Source organism: Rattus norvegicus, chromosome 2, assembly GCF_021556685.1.
Source record: "Rattus norvegicus strain SHRSP/BbbUtx chromosome 2, alternate assembly SHRSP_T2T, whole genome shotgun sequence".
NCBI lineage: Eukaryota > Metazoa > Chordata > Mammalia > Rodentia > Muridae > Rattus > Rattus norvegicus.
Window position 1 is genome coordinate 96,724,458 of NC_141535.1, and position 6,787 is coordinate 96,731,244.

The 6,787-nt window shown below is 39.9% G+C and overlaps 1 pseudogene across 1 annotated transcript; it reads left to right on the forward strand.

Annotated features, from left to right (window-relative positions):
- The first annotated feature begins 1,082 nt into the window (after positions 1 to 1,082).
- Positions 1,083 to 4,250, forward strand: Senp5-ps1 (SUMO specific peptidase 5, pseudogene 1; annotated as a pseudogene). The gene has a single exon (XR_015671328.1). The product of XR_015671328.1 is annotated as an SUMO specific peptidase 5, pseudogene 1 (transcript).
- Positions 4,251 to 6,787: the final 2,537 nt, after the last annotated feature.

Below are 6,787 nucleotides of genomic sequence, written 5' to 3' on the forward strand. Positions count from 1 at the left end.
GAGCCCTCTCACTCTTTAGATCACAGGCTCACAGGCCCACAGGAGGGACAAGCTCCAGTCAAAAACAGCAAGACCAACTAATATCAGAGATAACCAGATAGCAAGAGGCAAGTGCAAGAACCTAAGCAACCAATATCATCAGAACCCGGTTCTCCCACCATAGAAAATAATGGATATCCCAACACACTGGAAATACAAAATTTAGATTAAAAAAATCACATCTCATGATGTGATAGAGGACCTTAAGATGGACATTAATAATTCCCTTAAAGAAATACAGGAGAACAGAGGTAGACAAGTAGAAGCCCTTAAACAGGAAACACAAAAATCCCTTAAAGAATTACAAAAAAATACAAACAGGTGAAAGAATTATACAAAACCATCCAGGATCTAAATATGGAAATAAATACAATAAGGAAATCACAAATGGAGAAAACTCTGGAGATAGAAAACCTAGAAAAAGAGATCAGGAGTCATAGATGTAAAAATCACCAACAGAATACAAGAGATTGAAAAGAGAATTTCAGGAGCAGAAGATACCATAGAAAACATTGACACAATAGTCAAAGAAAATTAAAAAAAAAAAAAAAAAAAAAAAAACTTCTAACCCAAAAGATCCAGGAAATCCAGGATATAATGAGAAGACCAAACTTAAGAAGAGAACAAAGATTCCCAACTTAAAGGGCCAGTAAACATCTTGAACAAAATTATAGAAGAAAACTTCTGTAATGAAGGAGATGCCCATGAACATACAAGAAATTGCAGAACTCCAAACAGATTGGACCAGAAAAGAAATTCTTCGTGTCACATAATAGTCAAAACACCAAATACATAAAACAAAGAAACAATATTAAAAGCAGTAAGAGAAAAATGTCAAGTAACATATAAATGTAGACCTAGGCGAAAGGCAGGCGCCGGTGTCGCGCTGCTGCTGGGAGGAAGCTGGGCCGCCTCGCCGGCCGAAAGCAGGCCGGAGCCCGGGTCGCTGGCCTGGCTTCTCCCGGCATGGGCGTGGGCGAGGCAGCGGTCCCAGACGCTGCAGCGTTCGTCCAGGCAGAAGATTAAGTGCCGAGAGCAAAGAAATTACATCCAGTTCTCATTATGCATCAGAAAAATGAAAAAACAGAAGAAAATTCTATGGAAGAAAGGAATTCACTTAGCCTTTTCTGAGAAATGGAATGCGGGATATGGAGGCTTTAAGAAACTCTATTTTCCCCAAAACTTGTGCTTTCTGAAAGCTAAGCTGGGAAGGCCAGTTGTTTGGCATCGGCAGTCGAAGCATTTCCAGTGTAATAAGAGGGGTCTTCACATCCAGAAAACATGGACCCATAATGTACCACTTTGTTCAAAGACCAAGTCTGGAGTGGCCACTCAAAATGTTAGTTCTTTGTATGCCAAAGTGAAAAGAAAGGACACTAAGCACTTCATTTCCTCCTCCAGGAGTCTCCTGAAACTCCAAGCAGATAAATTACTTTCTTCAGCAAAGAACTTGGGCCGTGAATACTGCAGAGAGAAAAGCCTTCTGAAGGCAGTTACTGGCTTGCCGGCAAATACTGTTTTAGGTAAGGCCAATGGTCACAAACCTAGCATGGACCCACAAGCTTCAGACTTTCCCATGAAGTTCAATGGGGAGAGCCAAAGTCCAAGTGACAGTGGCAAGACTGTGGTTTTGAACAAACATAGAAAACGAGTTTGTTATGGCTGCTACCAAGGGCTAGAGCACCACAGGAATAGGAGACCCCTGATTCCAAAAAAGTTCCAACCTAACCAACATCGAAGAGTCAAAGTGTCTCTTATGATGTATGAGAAACTATCCATGATTAGATTTCGGTATAGGATTTTCAGATCCCAGCACTTCAGAACGAAAAGCAGAGTTTGCAAGCTAAGAAAAGCCCAGCGAAGCTGGGTGCAGAAGGTCACTGGGGACCATCAAGAGAACTTTAGGGATAACAACACTGAGGGTGGCGATTGCAGCCCAGTCCCTTCCCTAGAACCTAAAGACCTTTGTCGGTGTCAGCCATACTTTCCAGACATGGACAGTAGTGCTGTGGTGAAGGGAAAAAACTGTCACGTGCCTGATGGCCACACTAAAGAAAGTCCTGCCTTGGACAAGGAGCATGGTTTAGATGCAGCATTCCCTGACCAGCAGAATGGCAGCACCACATACACTTGGGACCAGCCATCCTCTTCTCCTAAGTGGGAGTGTACAGAGCAAATTCATGAAATCCCTTTGATGGGACATCCTTCTAGTGACAACTTCACTCCGGGAACTGAAAGAGCTCTTATGACTCTGGGGCAGGAAAGCCGGACAAGTGCTGTCAGCGATGACGGAGTGAAGCTGTCAGTGTCTGGAGCAGACGAATCTGTGAGTAGTGTAGATGGGCCTGTGTCTGAGGAGCCCGCTCAGAACGAGAACTTCCAGATGGAGGAGGATGGGTCTCTCAGGCAGAACATTCTTAGTTCGAAACTGCTGGACCACCCTTACTGTAAGAGTCCACTGGATGCTCCCTTGGTGTGCAGTGAGCTCAAAGTAGAAAACCAAGTGGCAGGTGGCAAGAGTGGCCAGACAGCGTCTCCCGTGGATGATGAGCAGCTCTCGACCTGCCTTTCTGGGTTCCTAGATGAGGTTATGAAAAAGTATGGAAGTCTGGTCCCACTCAGTGAGAAAGATGTCCTTGGGAGATTAAAAGATGTCTTTAATGAAGACTTTTCTAATAGAAAACCATTTATCAATAGGGAAATAACAAACTACCGGGTCAGACATCAAAAGTGTAACTTCTGAATCTTCTACAACAAGCACATGCTGGATATGGACGACCTGGCAACTTTGGATGGTCAGAATTGGTTGAATGACCAGGTTATTAATATGTATGGCGAGCTGATAATGGACGCAGTCCCCGACAAGGTCCACTTCTTCAACAGCTTTTTCCATAGACAGCTGGTAACCAAAGGCTATAATGGAGTTAAGAGATGGACTAAGAAGGTGGATTTGTTTAAAAAGAGTCTTCTGTTGATTCCCATCCACCTGGAGGTCCACTGGTCTCTCATTACTGTGACACTCTCCAGTCGGATTATTTCATTTTATGATTCCCAAGGCATTCATTTTAAATTTTGTGTAGAGAATATAAGAAAGTATTTGCTGACTGAAGCCAGAGAAAAAAATAGACCTGAATTTCTTCAGGGTTGGCAGACTGCTGTTACAAAGTGTATTCCACAACAGAAAAATGACAGTGACTGTGGAGTCTTTGTGCTCCAGTACTGCAAGTGCCTCACCCTAGAGCAGCCTTTCCAGTTTTCTCAAGAAGACATGCCTCGTGCGGAAGAGGATCTATAAGGAGCTGTGTGAGTGCCGGCTCCTGGACTGACACTCACTCAGCAGGGACTCCAGAAGGCGCCATGTTGGAGCACATGGTTTGTTACTTGAATCTCCAAACACTTACTGAATCTTTGCAGATACTTCAGATTGGTGGTATTGGGCCACTTATTGTTACCTCAGATTTATTTTTGCCCTTCATTTCTCCTGCTATCATGTACTTTTTTTTTAATGTTCAATTTAGTTTCATTTTTAACTTTATGGATTCCATACGTCCCTCCCATATTTAATATTTATTATCCAAACGCATGCATATAGACAGAGCATGCAGTAAAGAGTATTTAAAAAAAGCCTAGTAAATTTGGTGCAGCTTTTGAAACATAGTTAGATGTGAACTGAATACAGGTTTAAAAGTTAACCCCAGAACCTAAAAATGCAAGATGTTTTTGATACAGCATAGTCAGAATACATGTTCCCCATGGCATAAAGGGTAGCTAGGAGTGTTGTGGAAAGCCAGTCATGTTTCCCTTACAGCACCTTTTGCTCATCCCTCCGATGAGTCTCCAGCATGAGACGCATTCCTTCTGAAGGCCAGAGGGGCTGTTCTGCTGAGGGATGTGGTGCTTACAAGCACAGTGCTGTTTGAGAAGAGTTAAGGTATGAGGAAAAGCAGCTTCCTTGGGTGCCAGTTACCTTATTTTCTAAAAAGGCAAGGGGAGGGGTTATTTTGATTTGTCTGAGACAAAGTCTCACTATGTAGCCTAAGCTGTCCTGGAGCTCCCAGTACCTAGGCTGGCCTCAAATTCAAGCTAAACCTGTCTCTGTCTCCTAGTCTGGTAACATAGTACATACCAATACACTCTACAGGAAGAGTCTCATTTTGGTTTTAAGATTTATAATATGTAGAATAAATCTCATGAAGGTTTTTCCTGAGACACTGAATTTTCTTGGATTTTTTTTTCTGGGTTTGACTTGTAAAAAAAAAAACAGCATTCATCAAACTCATAGTTAAATAAATGAGAATTTGGCTTTCATGGAAAAAAATAAATGTAGACCTATCAGAATTACAGGAGACTTCTTAACACAGACTATGAAAGCTATAAGATCCTTGATAGATAGGAAAACTACACCCTAGAAATAGCAAGAAAGCAATCTTCCTGCAACAAACCAAAAGAAGATAGTCACACAAACATAATTTACCTCTAACAATAAAAATGACAGAAAACAACAATAACTATTCCTTAACATCTTTTAATATCAATGGACTCAATTCTCCAATTAAAAGGCATAGACTAATGGAGTGGATACATAAACAGGACCCAGCATTTTGCTGCATACAAAAAAAAAGTGACAAAAACATATACTACAACATACCCAATGACAAAATCAGACACTACCTAAGAGTAAAAAGTTGGGAAATCTTTTTCTAAGAAAATGGTCCCAAGAAACAAGCTAGAGTAGTCATTCTAATATCAAGTAAAATTGACTTTCAACCCAAAGTTATTCATAAAGATAATAAGTACACTGCATATTCGTCAAAGGAAAAATCTACCAAGATGAGATCTCAATTCTGAATATCTATGCTCCAAATGCAAGGGCACACACATTCATGAAAGAAACTTTAATTTTTATTAGATATTTTTAATTTACATTTCAAATGTTATCCCCTTTCCCAGTTTCCTGCTCATAAACCCCCTATCCCAGCCTCCTTCTTTTTCTTCTATGAGGGTGTTCCCCCACCCATCCACCTACTCCTTCCCATTTCCGCACTCTGATATTCTCTTACACTGTGGCAGGACCAAGGGCCTCTCTTCCTATTTTTGCCCAACAAGGTCTTCCTCTGCTACATATGCAGCTGTAGTCATGGGTCTACCCATGTGTACTCTTTAAGAAACTTTACTCATGCTCAAAGCATACATTGCAGCACACAATAATAGTAGAAGACTTCAACGCACCACTCTCACCAATGGACGGATCATGGAAACAGAAACTAAACAGAAACACAGTGAAACTAACAGAAGTTCTGAACCAAATGGATTTAACTGATATCTATAGAATATTTCATCCTAAAACAAAAGAATATACCTTCTTCTCAGCACCTGATGGTAGCTTTGTAAAATTGATCATGTAAATGGTCACAAACCAGTTCTCAATAGATGCAAGGATATTGAAATAATTCCATGCATCCTATCAGATCACCACGAAGTAAGGCTGATCTTCAGTTGGAACAAAAAACAACAGGAAGCCCACATACATATGGAAGTTTAACAACACTTTACTCAATGATAACTTGGTCAAGGAAAATATAAATATAGAAATTAAAGATGCTTTAGAATTTCATGCAAATGAAGGTACAGCACACCCAAATTTATGGGACATAATAAGAGCAGTGCAAAGAGGAAAACTGATAGCTCTGTGTACCTCCGAAAAGAATTTGGAGAGAGCATACACTAACAATTTGACAGCATACCTGAAAGCCCCCCCTCCAAAAAAAGAAGAAAGAAGAAAGAAGAGGAAGAGGAAGAGGAGGAGGAGGAAGAGGAAAAGAAGAAGAAAATTCACTCAAGAAAAGTAGACTGCAAAAATGATCAAACTCGGAGTTGAAATCAAACAAGAAACCAAAAGAACTACACAAAGAATCTACAAAACCAGGATCTGGTTCTTTGAGAAAGTCAACAAGATAAAAAAACCCTTACTAGAATAACCAGAGAGCAGAGAGAGTATCTAAATGAACAAAATCAGAAATGAAAAAGAAGACATAACAACAGAAACTGAGGTAATTCAAAAAATTATTCAATCCTACTACAAAAGCCTGTAATCAAAAAAAGCTGGAATCTGGAGAAAATGGAAATTTTTTTAGACAGTTACCAGGTACTAACATTAAGTCGGGATTAGAAATCATCTAAATAGTCCCATAACCCCTAAAGATATAGAAGCAGTCATTAAAAGTCTCTCAACAAAAAGAGCCCAGGACCAGATAGGTTTAGTGTAGAATTCAATCAGACTTTCAAAGATGACCTAATACCAATACTCTTCAAAGTATTCCACGAAATAGAAACAGAAGTAACACTACCCAATTTGTCATTTCAATCCACAATTACTCTTATACTCAAACCACACAAAGATCCTACCAAGAAAAAGACTACAGACCATTTCCCTCAAGAATATAAATGCTAAAATATGCAATAAAATACAAACTAAATTCAGGAACACATCAAAACTATTATTCACCATGGTTAAGTAAGCTTCATTCCTGGGATGCAAGCATGGTTCAGTATATGAAAAGACATCAACATAATCCACTATATAAAAGAAACTCAAGGAAAAAACCACATGGTCATTTCATTAAAGGCTAAGAAAGCAATTGACAAATTTCGACACTCCTTTATGGTAAAAAACTTGGAAAGATTAGGAATTCGAGGACCATGCCTAAATAGAGTAAAAGCAATATACAGCAAACCAGTAGCCAACATC